This window comes from Ipomoea triloba, chromosome 15 (genome assembly GCF_003576645.1).
Source record: "Ipomoea triloba cultivar NCNSP0323 chromosome 15, ASM357664v1".
NCBI lineage: Eukaryota > Viridiplantae > Streptophyta > Magnoliopsida > Solanales > Convolvulaceae > Ipomoea > Ipomoea triloba.
The window spans coordinates 22,870,940-22,885,929 of record NC_044930.1 but is presented as its reverse complement, the minus strand read 5'-3'; positions in this window follow the sequence as shown (position 1 = coordinate 22,885,929).

Here is a 14,990-nt window from a genome sequence, read left to right as displayed (position 1 = left end):
CACCCCATGCATAAGTGGAGCTTCCCACCCTTTGATACACAAGATCAGATCTTATGTGAGTTGGTGGTTAAGAACTTGTGTTGTTATGTTGAAAGTCTTAGGTCTGAATCTTTTGGCAGTACTTGCTTTATTTATTTTGCTCCAAGCTTCCTTCTTCCCTTGACAATAAAAATGGACACCCGGGTTCCCATGGCCGCATCATAAGTCCTCCACTTTCTTTGGTCGTCTTTGACAAGCATGGAAAGTATGTCAAATGGATGGAAAGTATGTCAAATTGACACCCCAGGTTCCCATGGCTGCATCATAAGTCCTCCACTTTGTTTGGTCGTCTTTGACGAGCATGGAAAGTATAGACCGTCTCGATCCCTAGTCGGTAAACTCTTTCACCCTCTCGGTCCCTAGTCTGAAAACTCTTCATTTCTTCTAGGGAGCTCGGTGCTCGGTTTCTATAATCTCCCACTCGCACTTGCACAGTAAAAGAGGGACGGAGGTACTTGCCACCTTGAGCGGGCTTATTGAGAAGCCATGCATGCGAGGGGTAACTTAGCAGTCCACCGAGGAACGGGATGTGGCGACTGCTGAGCCGCAGAATTTAAATTCATCGACTACCACGAAGCAGAATAAATAATAAGTCGACTGCTATGAAGCTGGACAGATACATGTTGTTCGCTAAGAAGCGGAATAGATGTCAAGTCGATCGCTGAGAAGCGAGATAGATGATAAGTTGTTTGTTGAGAAGCAAAATGGATAATAAGTCGACCGATGAGAAGCATGATAGATGATAAGTCGACCGTTGAGAAGCGAGATAGATGATAAGTCGACCGATGAGAAGCGGGATAGATGTTAAGTCAACTTTGCTAAGAAGCGAAATAGATGCTAAGGTTGTAGGCTGCCTGCTGCCTCATGCTAGCACCACACACATCTTTCTTTTCTCTTTTTTTCTTTTTTTTTGAGTGCACGCTAGGTTGCGTACATTTCCTGATATACCCAAATGCGTTGGGGTATTCGCCAAGTTTTTAGGGATACCATCCCATTGACTTGGGAACACCGACAAATTATAGCTTGCATTTCCAGTAAAGGTACTCAGTTTGACAGCAAAATGGTCCTCATGTGTTTAAAGCTACTCACTTTCACAGCAAAATGGTCCCCATTAAACAAATGCTAACCATTGAATTTAAGTAAATTGATTTCCAATCAATATGACAATATGACCAAAAGTCTTGTGGTCAAGCGGCATAGTTGTGACCCTCGAGATCAATAAGACACAATCATCTTTACAATTTATACAAAATGAAGAGCTGTTTCTAGAACCACTAACACCTTGCGTCTTCCAATTGTGCCTTTAGAGCCTTTCTTGGTGTGCCAATCGACCCAGAAGATCTCTCGAACCAACTACTGGGCCATCACTTTGCGATTTAGGTTTTGTCAATTGGGAATTAGGAATTCCGCGTCTTCAAGTTTTGATTGATTGTAATTAGTAATTATGCGAAGCTTGGGCAACCCGTGGAGCGAATGGAATTCCGAAACTAACCTCACATTAAGCAACTGTTAGGCGGCTGACCCAACGAAGGACCAAATTGGTTAACGTTTTCATAGTTGGAGGACTTAATTGGGTAACAAATATAGTCAATGACCAAATCGATAATTTCTCAATAGTAAAGGGACCAAATTGGTAATAAACTCATATAAAAACTTATTGTAAAATGTAAAGTAAAATTATTATAAATATATAAATTATTCTCATATTGTTAAGCTAAAATATTATTCTTCATAGATTGAATTTCTAAAAGATAATTATTTATCATTATTTCAAAAGTATAATTATTTGATAGTTATAGTATGAAAAAATTCATGGATGATATAATTTTATGGTATATGTTGATAAATTACAATAATTACTTTATAATATTCATCTCCTTATGGGGTAATATTTGATTGGATATTATTTGTATTTGACAATTCAGTAGATTTGTCTTTTAACTTCTAGTAGGATCAACGGATTAATGAACAACCAATGTATATAAAGAATTTTATTACCACTCATGATGTGAACACTAGAAGGTGATAGAATTCATGAGGAAAAAATAACATATATAAATAAGAGTTAGTAATATAAAGTTAATTTATAAATATATAAATTATTTATTATTTATATATAGTTAAGATAAGATCACATCCTTTTTTTTGAAGATAAAAACTTAATGCATTAAATCACGAGCAAGACAGTTTACAAGAAAAGTTGGAGGAACATCAAACCATTCCCCACAACTTGACAAAGAAAAGGCCTCCCTAGCAACAGTGTGGGCGGCACAATTCGCAGATCGTCTAACAAAATGGAATTCGACATCATCAATGTAAGATGACAATTCTTTAACATCCTCAACTAAAGAGTTAATTCCAGCCATGGTCCTTCGACTATGTTGATTTTCCAAAATTAGTCCCCGACTTTTAATTTGGACAATTTAGGTCCCTTAACTTTCAAATTCTTTCCAATGTTAGTGCTTTCGTCAAATTTTGGTTAAGTTGTCAATTGAAGGGGTAAAATTATCCGTTCACTTGTATACTCGTATTTCTCCTGTCCTATACGCTATATATATGAATATAATATCAGTCGAAGAGACATCGACTGAGATTATATGGCTTCGATTGAGACTTCGACTGAGATTATATTCATATATACAGCGTATAGAACATGAGAAATACGAGTAATAATACACTAAACAGGTGAACAGACAATTTTACCCCTTCATTTGACCTTAATTTAACCAAAATTTGACGAAAGGACCAACATTGGAAAGAATTTGAAAGTCAATGGACCTAAATTTTCCAAATTAAAAGTCAGAGACTAATTTTGGAAAATCAACATAGTCGGAGGACCATTGCTGGAATTAACTCTCAACTAAAAGTCCAAAAGTAGAATTAAACGAATAGGAAAAATAGCATGAAAGAGAATTTTTGAATCCATTTCTACATCAATATTACCCATTCCGGTATCTTTGAGCCAACTTAGTGCTTCTCTGAGACTGAACGCTTCGGCTTCTTTCACTTCGAATATACCAGTCACCCAAACATTCTTGGTTGCTAAGAATCTTCCTTCATCATCCCTCAAAATCCATCCCAGACCTATTGCGTTGTTATGGACATCTAAACATGCGTCAATGTTGAGCTTCAATCTACCTCTTGATATTTCGAGTGAAGAGCATCTCTAGTAGGCAAAAAGGAAGAGGCTATCTGCCAACAAAAATATTTGACTTTGGGTGGTATTTCAAGATTCCAAATTGTGGACCAAGGGCGATCATCGGTTACAATGTCAGTCAGTCGTTTATAACATGACTTAAACAGTATATTCGCCTTTTTTATCCCAATACGAATACCAAGAGTCCTATGGTTTTCGTAAGCTAATGAGAATATTAAAGATCAACTTAGCATCACGTTCATTGAAGGTTTCATAACTCGGCTCGTATCCCAACCCGTACCTTGATCATTAAACAATATAGCAACCGAGGCTAGTTTGTCAACTTCAGTCATAGGCGTTTGGACATAAGGGTTCTCAACAATAGGTAACCATGCATGATTCCCAAGAGAGATACATATACCTCAAGAGTAATGGACCACACATCGGTTCCTCATATATATATATATATGTGTGTGTGTGTGTGTGTGTGTGCGTGCGTGTGTGTGTGTGTGTGTGTCCTTTCAATATCCATATGTATCTCTCAAACGGATACATATACCTCAAAGATTAATGGACCACACATCTTAATTTTTCTTACCAAGTCAAAATCGATCTACAAATCATCCAAAACCTCCAGATCAACAACTTTAGGGCACCAGCCAGGCTCCATCAGTGAGCAGTATTAGTATACGGTTCAAACCAAGACTCAAACTCCCGAACCAGATACACATGCGTGGTCAAAGCCTTGTAGTCCACCATACCAGCACGCTTCAAAATATCACTCATATAACGCTATTGAGACTAAAGCATACCACCATTAACCGGGATCGTCTGAATACCCAGAAAAAAAAATAGGCGTACCCATGTCCTAAACTTTAAACGTAGAGGACAACAAAGCTAAAACACGAGCTGCATCCTTGCCCATTACGAGGATATCATCCACATAAACTAACAAATAAACATGTGCACCACTTTCAGAGTAAATAAAGAGAAACACATCAGTCTTGGAAGGACGAAAACCAACAAAGATAAGAAAGTCATGCAACCGAGTAAACCAGGCATGAGAAGCCTGCTTCAAACCATACAACGACCGTTGCAGTAAACACACATGACCAGAATATCTCTTGTCCTCATACCCTAGAGGCTGACGCATATAAGTTGTCTTAGCTAGATTACCATTGAGAAAGGCATTGTGTATGTCAAGTTGCCGAATCACCTAGTTTCTCGAGATAGCTAACGAGAGAAGCAATCGAAAAGTAGTGGGCTTGACAATAGAACTAAACCCCTTGGCAACCAGCCTCGCCTTGTGCCGCTCAACCGAACCATCTGCCTTCCATTTAGTACAAAAGAACTCATTTATAGCCCACAATATTCATATGCGGTCACACTGGAACCAGCCGCCAAGTGTTCTTTTATAGCAACGCATTGAACTCAAAATCCATCGCTTCACGCCACTCTGGATAAACAAGCGCTAGGAATAAAAGGTGGGTTTTGGAGGACAAACCTTGGATACCAATGCTGCCAGCTCCGTGCGAGACCGAGTCATGTGCTGGAGCATCATAGGATGAGCACAAATTGGTCTGCTAGACGGGGCAAAGGACGGGTGCAATGTCAAAGTAGACCCAGGAGGCATAGGCTCGGGAAGCACAACAAAATGAATGACCTCCTTAGAAAAGGTCATAAAGAGAAGATATCAAAATGGAGAGGATAACAGGGTCTTGTTGTATCCACGCCGCAGTAGAAGGAACCGAGACAACAATAGACTTACTAGTGCCACCAGTCTCATTTGGAGCAGACGGTGTAAACTAACAAGCAGTAGTAGTGGTAGGGCACGGAATGGAACCATCCACGTAGCCCAGTAAATTTTGACCTTGCAAGAAATGAACCATTTGGGTTCGCCAAAAGAAATACTTGTGAACAATGAGTTTAATCGAGACAAAATGGTGAGCGGTCGATACTCCGACGTCGGAAACAGTCCGCTCATAAGAGACTCCGGCAAAACTGTCTTGCAAATCTGGAGACGCCATGAGAAGGGAAAACATGAGCTTAACTGATACCAGATGATAACAAAATTCTGAAATATTATTCACAATAGGACTAGACACAATAGATAAATACAAACACTTATAAAAGAATCCTATTACAAGTATACAAACAAAGTCCTAATAAGTTTAACTGAGTGGTTAAAATATTATTTTCTTAGTAAGATATTATGTGAATCATTCATGTTGGCATTCATTTTCTTAATTGGTTGTCTAGTAGAGGTGGATTAAAGAATTTTATTTTAGTCCCTTCAAATGGCACCAATGATTTGAATACAAATTTGTCTAAGAATTTAATTCAATTGATCAATTAATTCAAATTAAATTCATAAGTTTTACTTTAATGACAAACAATTTTATTTGCAGTTGAATTACATCCCGTGACTTACCTTATTTTTGTTTCTTCAAAACAAGAACAGTAAAGGACCTTTAAATTTGATATTTAAACTTATTAATTATTAGCAAACACGGTTCAAAAGGGAGAAAAATAAGAATGGAAAAAGAGAAAACAATATATAGAAAGGAAAGCTCGTTTAACTAGAGTGGTATAAGTACATAGAAGAAGATTGATATAAGACTATTTTAAGCTGCATGGATTGAAGCTAAATCCGTCTTGCTAAACGAGCCTGAGTATCCGATTCTCTTCACATCTCATGCACACACCCAAAAAAAAAAAAAAAAAGGTTAGCTTTTTAGACCATTTTCTATCCCACTTTTCTCCCTTTTCCTTCATGTGTTAAATCTTTGTTCTATTCTTTGACCAACATTGTTAGTCGATGCTCAGTCCTACTTTAATTATCCAATTTTGATTTAATAATTAATGATGAACTTTCTATCCCTACTCGATTCAAGTTTTATCATACATTTCGCTAATATATATAAGATATTCAATTTCATAATTTTTAGATGACGAGAGAAACTTGTAATCACTATCCGAAAATATGTATTGGGTAAATCTCATTTCTGTGTAATAACTCATGCACAAATCACACAAAAAATGTAAATATAGTTAGGAAAAATATGTGCAACGATTTGAGCCAGATGGTGTTAGCAAGCTCAATTATCTCATATTTTAAATGTATTTATTGTTGGCATGATATGATGGAAATCTATTTGCCAAACAACTAGAGCAAAACCTTTAACCAATTCAAGCTTTATCATATGTATTATGCTATGTAGGGTATTTAGGTGTGCACACGTGTAAAATGAGAGCTAGGACACTTAATTTTTAGGGGTCTAATTTTATATATATATATATATATATATATATATATATATATATATATATATATAATGTTATAACAATGTATGTACGTGTCTCAAAATAGTTTTTTTGAAAGGACTTATGAGTAAATTTGTATGAATAATATAATATAGGCATATAAAAATTATCCCCACTTTATAGTTAAATCAAATAGAGTATAGTTGTTGCTACAAGTACAACTCATCACACCTTTTGTTAATCTCTCTCACTTCATTATTTTTTTCCTCTCATAAAAAGATGGGAAAAAGTAGGAAAGGGCGTGGGACCCAATAATTGTTTGTATTAGGAAAGCAAATGATAAGATGATGATAAAATTTTATAGTAAAGTTTAAGCATCCAATAAGAAGAAGGTGTTAGTCCCATGCACAAAAGTATATATTGGTTAGGTTACGTTGTGTCATGCATGGACGTCCTTTCTTTTTTTCACACTTTTTGCCAACCACACCCACGTGAATTATTGCAAACTTCTTTCCAATCCAACAACGTTTCTCTCTTTTTTCTCGATATGATAATTTTTACTTCAAAAAGTTCTTGATTAAAAATAAATAAATAAATAAATAAAAACCTAGAAGTTGCAGATTTCTAGATACCATTAGTCCATTACCATCCACCTAAAAAGTGACCTGGCTACAATTTTTACTTTGGTCAAAATTTGGCAATTTCAACTAAGGGTGATAGGTGGTCAAAGAAATTCGTACATTAGTAAAAAAAATAAAAATTAATCACTATAATTTTTAAAATTTAATTCTCCTGACCACCCAATTGTCAAAAACTCCCACAAGTGCCCGGTTGCCACTATCGACCTAATTGTCTAGATTTATTTATAACTATTTTAGGTGCGTGACCAGTAATACCAATGAATTTTTATTTTTTTTTGAAATTACCAAAGTGATCGAAAAGGTCATTTCATTCACAAACCCTAATTTTTTAACTTCAATCTCCATAGGTCGAAAAGCGAAGGTTTTCCTATAATGAAAAGTGATCAGTTACTCACTATTATTAATAACATGCCACCACGTCAATTATGGGCAAATTAAAACACAAAAATTCCAAATTTAGAGGAAATTATTAAATAAAATAATTAAAAATAAGAGTGTTGATTTGACTAATCGAAAAGTATATGTAGGCATATACTATAGAGGGATCAATAGAGTACTATATAATTTAATATTATAATCATAAAATATCATATGTATATAATTTGTAAACTAATTGCACTATTGAAGTTTATTTATTTATTTATTTATTATTATTATTATTATTATTACTATTATTATTAACAAAAGCCTCTCATATATAAAGAGTTATTTTTATTTTTAGTCACCAAATATACTGACAATTCCATTCTATTTTGAAGTTCGCAAAAATATGACATAAAAATCAATTAACAACCAATTGAAGCAAAAATAAATAAATAAATAAATAAATAAAAATCTAGAACCGAACAAGCATCCAACAATGGCCTAACATAATAGACATAAATATTTTCAGTACCTTACAACTAACATACGAAGTAAAAGAAAAAATCGCAGACAAATTTGTGTCTCACATATACAAATGCACCCTAAGAACATATATACCAACAAACACACAAAATATAAAGAAAAATCATATTATAGATTACACGATTGCTAAAAAGTTGTTCGAATAAAGATGAAGGAGTCGCGGAACGAGGATAGATAAAAAAAAAATAGGAGAAAGAGAAAAAGTCAAAAGGATTTTAATTAGGAAGGGTAAACGATGTCATTTATTTAAAATAATATGGATGAAGATGAAAAAAAAAAAGTTTAGAAGCTACTAGCTTATTTTTTAAACATTACCTAGAATAACGTTTCAAAATAAGCTATTATTTTAAGCTACTAACTTATTTTTGGAACATTACCAAACCGAACTTTTACCCTATTAGTAGCTTAAAATAAATTATAAGCTCTACGAAACGGAGCCAATATAATTTATGATATAATACATAGGTTTCAATATAATTACTCTATCTATAAAGGACAAACAGTAAAATTAAAGGGAAGGGGACTCCTTCATAGCTATTAGTCGAAAAATTAAAGTGATTAAACAGCAAATCCAACATCGTTAGAATAATATTTTATTAGAATTAATAAAGATTTGCAAACTTTAACAAACAGTATTAAAAGTAGACAAAATATATAGTAAATGATTCTATTTTGATGCGTTCCCCATGGCAGTAGGTATAGCTTTCCGATTTGGGAATTGGTGTGGGATATATGCATGATTTTGTTGAGATTATGTTACGCTATTATTAGCCTGTTACCTGTAGACCTTAAAAGCATGATAATTAGTTGCTTTTTGACAATAATTATTTCTTCTTTTCTACTTGCTCGCAAAATATGCAGTAGTTTAAGATTTGGCACGTTTGTTTACCCCGACAATATCTTCTTAGCTCTACGTTATATAACATAGTACCACAGACAATCGAATATTTAATCATTATCTAAAATTTTAACGATTGATGAATATAATTAAAACTACAAAATAAAAAATAAAAATAAAAAATCGCCCTTAATGTAAGAACGTGAGGAACTGAGGACTAATCTAAATCATTAAATAAAAATGATGCACAACTAAGATTAAAAGCAACAAATCACATGGATTAAGAAAATAAGTTCATTTCAAATATTAGAAAATATATGGTTAGGTGTAAATCAGTCTTATTAGAAGTTGTGCATTCTTATACAAAATGAGGTGTATTCCTAAATCAAATGTCGTGCATCGATAATTCTCTGGTTGTGTATTCAAACACTGCAAAAATATTTTACGATGGGCATCTCAATGTCCTATAATGCACCGCACTAAGTGCACTAATGCATATCTCACCAGCCTACAATGCACGACTCACAACATTGGGCTGCACAACCAATACAACCTAATGCACAATCGTACTGCCCAAACATGTACATATACACCAACATCCAAATATAGACAATATTATATTCAAAAGAATGAGCGAAATAAAAAAAAATACTAATCGATTTCCATTTATGAACATTTGATTGATGATGAAGAAATTGCAACACCGATGATCCAAGAAAATATGAAACAAATTTGGTCAAGGATTACCCATACCTTCACACTTAAAAATAGATAAAGACACTACTACCTCCATATTAACACACACACACACACAAAACGAAGCACAAATCCTCACGTCGGCGCAAAGTAGTATAGAGGATTAATGGCTTCTGAAGAAAATGTGCCACAACCGCAGCAACTAACGTCGACTAAACAAGGTAAATTTCACCTGATTATCAAAATACCGTATTATAGTTAAGAAAAGGATTGCATGATCATAGTTTCTAGGTGTTTTTTATGTTTATGATTTTAGTTTTTATGATTTTACTAATTTCTAGATGTTTTTGTGCTTGTGTTATTGTGATCAATCATTTTGTTATGGAGTAGTACTAGTAGCATCTGGAGTCAATTAATTGCATATTTTTTTGTGCTCGTATGCATAATTCATTTTGTTCTATTGGATATTTTTAGTATTCAGTGCTTGTACTCAACTTTAAGTTTATGCACTTTACTTTTCAAATCTATGACCTTAAGTTGTAAATTTGTACACCTTACGATTAAAGGTGTGCACCTAATATTGTAAACTTAAATGTTTGCAATAAACTTAAAAATTTACAATAATTATAAAACTAATCTCATGATGAATCCTGATGACTGTGGTTGAGATCACTAGGAGGGGCTGGTTCTTATTTGAACCTGGCAGGGTTATAGGGCAACCCTAGTTGCCCTACGTGGTCTACTTCCTATGTTCATATGGTCAACGTGGTCAAAATGTGCACTTCTCGATCTCCAGATGGTCTAAATGTTCACTTCTCAACATCTAAAGGGTCATCCTGTGCACTTCATGACCTCCAGATGTTCTACTTGTACATTTCCTAACCCCTAATTAAGGGTCTATGTGTTTTCAATTCTCGACATATATAGTGAGTTCTTCTAGATGCAACCCAAGTGTATTTTCCTAAATCGAAGAGTCATTAGTGTATTTCTTGATCATCTTTGCTAGATAGATCAACTCTGTTGTCACCTCACTAGCCTCAACAATTTAGACGTGTCATAGCTGACCTAAATGCTCAATCAATGAATGTCTCGTCAGCTATGTTAGTATTGACCATGTTATTGTGAATTTAAATTAAAAATTAAAAAAAATGTTAAAATGTACAATTTAATAATATAGTTGGATTTCCATATACTTGGTCCAGTATCTATTTTCATAGTAAACAAAATTATAATTATAATTATAATTATAATTTTGTATAGTTAATAAAGTCTCTAATCATGTACATATTTTGATAAATTTATGGATAAAATTTACATAATTAAATTGATATATTCATAAATATATATCATATATATATATTATAATTCTAACAATATGAATAATAACTAATAGAATTATATTTTAGAATTAAAAAATTTAAGTTTTATATTTCGTATGCATAAATTTAGACTCGGGTGCATTTTCTTATATGATTGTATAATAAATTGTATATGCACGTAATATTTATTAATATGTATTTAGGCAAATTCTATAATATAATTTCCCTAATTATAATTTATATGATAGATTTATAATTAAGTAAATTACATTTAAAAATTAACAAAATTAATATTTTAATTTTGTATGATTAATATAGTGCATAAGAATATGTATGCATTTGAAAAAAAAATCAAAATATTTATAAATACAGATTTAGTTAATTTTATAATTTCATTTTCTTAATTATTTTTTATATTTATTAATTATAATTAAGGGAATTTCATTTACAAATTAAAACAATTTAATTTTTAAATTCATATGAATTAATGTCATCCCAAACTATGTTGCATCTTTAAACAACTTTCTAAGTAGTTATTAATTTTTTTAATTAAGAGTATGAGTTTAGGTAATTTTAAAAAATAAATAATAAAGTTGTTAATGAATAACTATTGTAACAATTAATGTATATAATTATAGTAGTAATCACAACTCTTTGAAAAAAATGTACATATTTGCATATTATACAAAAATTGATAGAACGACACATTCTTATAAATTTTTTTCCTTATATGAATACTTTTCTTATTTTAAAATTTTGTATTGATATCTGAGTTTTGCTTCAGAATATACTTTATTGTTATTTTAAACTTTTGTTTGTTATCATGAATAGTAAATAGATGTTTGGAAACCCCTTAGTTTTTGTTTCTAAATGTTTTCCAACCCTGAAACATAGAATAATCAAAACACTCAAGATCATCATCTATGTTTGGTAAGTTCATAGTAAACTTTGTGGTTCAACATTTGTGGACCTATGATATCTTTTAACTAGTTTGTTGAAATTTTATTTCTTCTAGTTCTATTATATATCTCTTATTCTTCTTCATTCTAAAATTTAAATTAATAGATCTCGAGATAAAATGTCATTCTTAAATATATGAATTTCAATTAATTTAATAACATTATATTTAAAAGCAACACATTTACCCGCTAACATTAGATTTTTTTCAAACTCTGCAAATGTAAGTTAGTTCAATTAATTTTTTTTAAGTTTATTTCTTCAATTATTTTATTATTGTAAACCAATTTGTTTTGGTCTTTTAATATTTAAATAGTTTCTATTATTCTAGATTTACACATTTTTATAATTTATCATATTTTATAAAATTTGTTTATACCATTTGTACTATAATTTTTTTAAAATGAATGCAATAATACTTAAGTTTTTCATTAGCAATGTGAAAATCATAATAATTATATTTTTTAACTTTCACATTTTTAACTTTGAATATCAACATCATTTATGTAGGGATAAAAAAAATAGATGAAATAATATAAAAAAGAAATTTGACATGTAACAATGGTCCAATATGTATGTATTATAGAAAAACATATGCACGAAAGCTCATAGATGAACTAATGTTGATTGTAATATTTCGTTGGTACTCTCTTGTTAAACAGAAGACAAATTATCAGACACAATTTATTTATAATTTGTAAATACATATTATGAGTAAAATACATTTGCAATATGCCTAACATTAGTTATGCACTTTTATAAAATTTTGATAGTATACCTAAAAGATAGTTGCAAGTTTTTAATGTTGTTAATCAAATACAACTGCACCAACTTTCATTAAAAAGTTGATAACAGAACATCTAAAAATATCTTACTCTAATATTAGTGTGCATAAAAATAAAGGCCAAGTTCTAGTGCGGCTACATCATTAGGTATGCAAAAATGCACCAATTGTGTATGTTAAGAAACGCACAACGACGAAATACACTAGCGCACCACAAAATGCATCATTAGGTATGCAAAAACGCATCAATTGTGTTAGGAAATGCACGGCACACCACCCAAAAAAAAAAAACTAACATACCGCATCACACCTAAAGGTGTGTTTTCAAACACTATGTGGTGCGACTCTCAAGTGAAAAGTGAATGCCGATCCAATCCAACCATTTGAGTAAATCAATGGTTGAGGGTTGCTGAAAAATAAGGAGAAATGATGGAGTTAGTTTTATAAATATTGCACATTTAAAAGTTTGCAATAATTATAAAATTGATCCCATAATCTTTTACTAAAACCCTCCATCATTGATGGACCTGGGTTAGCAATTAAAATCAGTATTCACTTTTTACCAGAGGTGGTTGTTCTTATTAGAACGCACATCTATATATATTCGAAAGATTTAAAAAAATAAAAAAGATTGGCCAATAATTTAATGATATTGTTCCAATTTCTGTGACTGTTATTACAAGATTCTCATATAATGACGACCTACTTATCGTTATTGTACGCATGAAAATTTTATTGTCAAGAGTCATATCATTATCATGGGAATATCCCAAAATTCAAACTGCCAGAATTGAATAATGATATTGAAATGATGTAAAGGATTATATGTATTATACTACTGGACACCACATTCATATAATCTGATCTACATTATTCTTCCACCTTAGATTTGTTGTCACTGGTGAACTTGAATTGAGAGTGATGAGGAATATAGTGATATCTTTGTTGGATTCTCTTTATTATATCTGCATGCCTCTTTGCTCATTCCTAGTCTACACTACAAGGCTTAGACTACATATCATGAAAGGGAGATCAATTCATTATCCTCGAATTGTATGATATATATCTTTAATCCATAATCTAATTAAATTCTTCTATCAGTGATTTGCATAAAGTATGACTTGATTTGTTGTGGTGACATTGCCATCATACATGATATTGATTTTTGGAGTTAATTTCGAATTCAGTCCTTTGACTATCACTCATTTCTAATTTTAGTCACTAACTTTTAAAGTTATCAAATTTAGACTTACAGTATTGAATCTATCATTTCCAATTTTAATTCTTTGTAAACTTTTTTTGTGTGAATAGTTAAATTTGGGAGGCTAGAAGAAGGAAATTATATTAGTGCTTTGTTTCTCGCGTGTGAGAAAACAATTGACACGATAGTCACGACTTTTCAATTTTACCCTCAATGTTAACGATTCACACAAGAAAAGACTAAGGGTGGGTAATGGTGGCATGTGAAGCGATCTCTAATACCAGTTAGCTTATGCAAATTTTTTTGGGAACAAATCACTGTCTTAAAAGGTTGTGGGGGTATTTGAAAAATGGTTTATCAGTAAAAGTCTAGCTTGCTTGTCCAATTTTAACTTGTTTGATTGGTCAAACAGCTAATATCAGTGTTTCTTTAAAAAAAAATTTGATTTAGCTTATTGATGCCATAAGCTGAAAATGAAAAAGATATATGAGTAGCTTATTGATATCAGCTTATTGCATTTTTATTTTAAAAGTCTAATTTACCCTTAATAGTTGTTGGTTTTTTTTTGTTTTTTTTTTTGAAAAACAATAGTTGTTAGTTATTATGTTGTTTATATTTATCCAATTTTTATTCAAATTTATATTTTTAATACCATTATAATCGTCCAGAGCCCGATATCTGAATTGACTCTTTGTTCGTGCATTATTGGATAACTTTTAAAAGATCAATGAAAAACTAAATTTTAAATCTAAATCGTAAATGATAACCCTAATTAGTAAAAAATGAACCCCTAAATAAAACAAAAAAGTTTAACCATAAACTCAAAAATCCAAACTCGCCCTAAGTGCAATGCACTTTCGCATTTTTGCAAGTGCAATTTTTAAATACTAAATGTGCACTTTGTTAATACTAAATATACACTTTGTAACAACTAAATGTGCATTTCTGAAAAAATCTGAGAAGTGCATAGTATACTATTTTAGATTGCATAGTAAAGTTGGTAATCTATAATTATGAAAATGCCATGCATTTAAAAAAAAAAATTTGAACTGATCCGTTTTATTTTTCTAAACATAAAGCTGAGATTGATTATATATATATATATATATATATATATATATATATATATATATATATATATATATATATAATTGTGTTAACCGTTATGTTGAATTATTGTTAACAACTTATGTTTATTATATTTTTAAT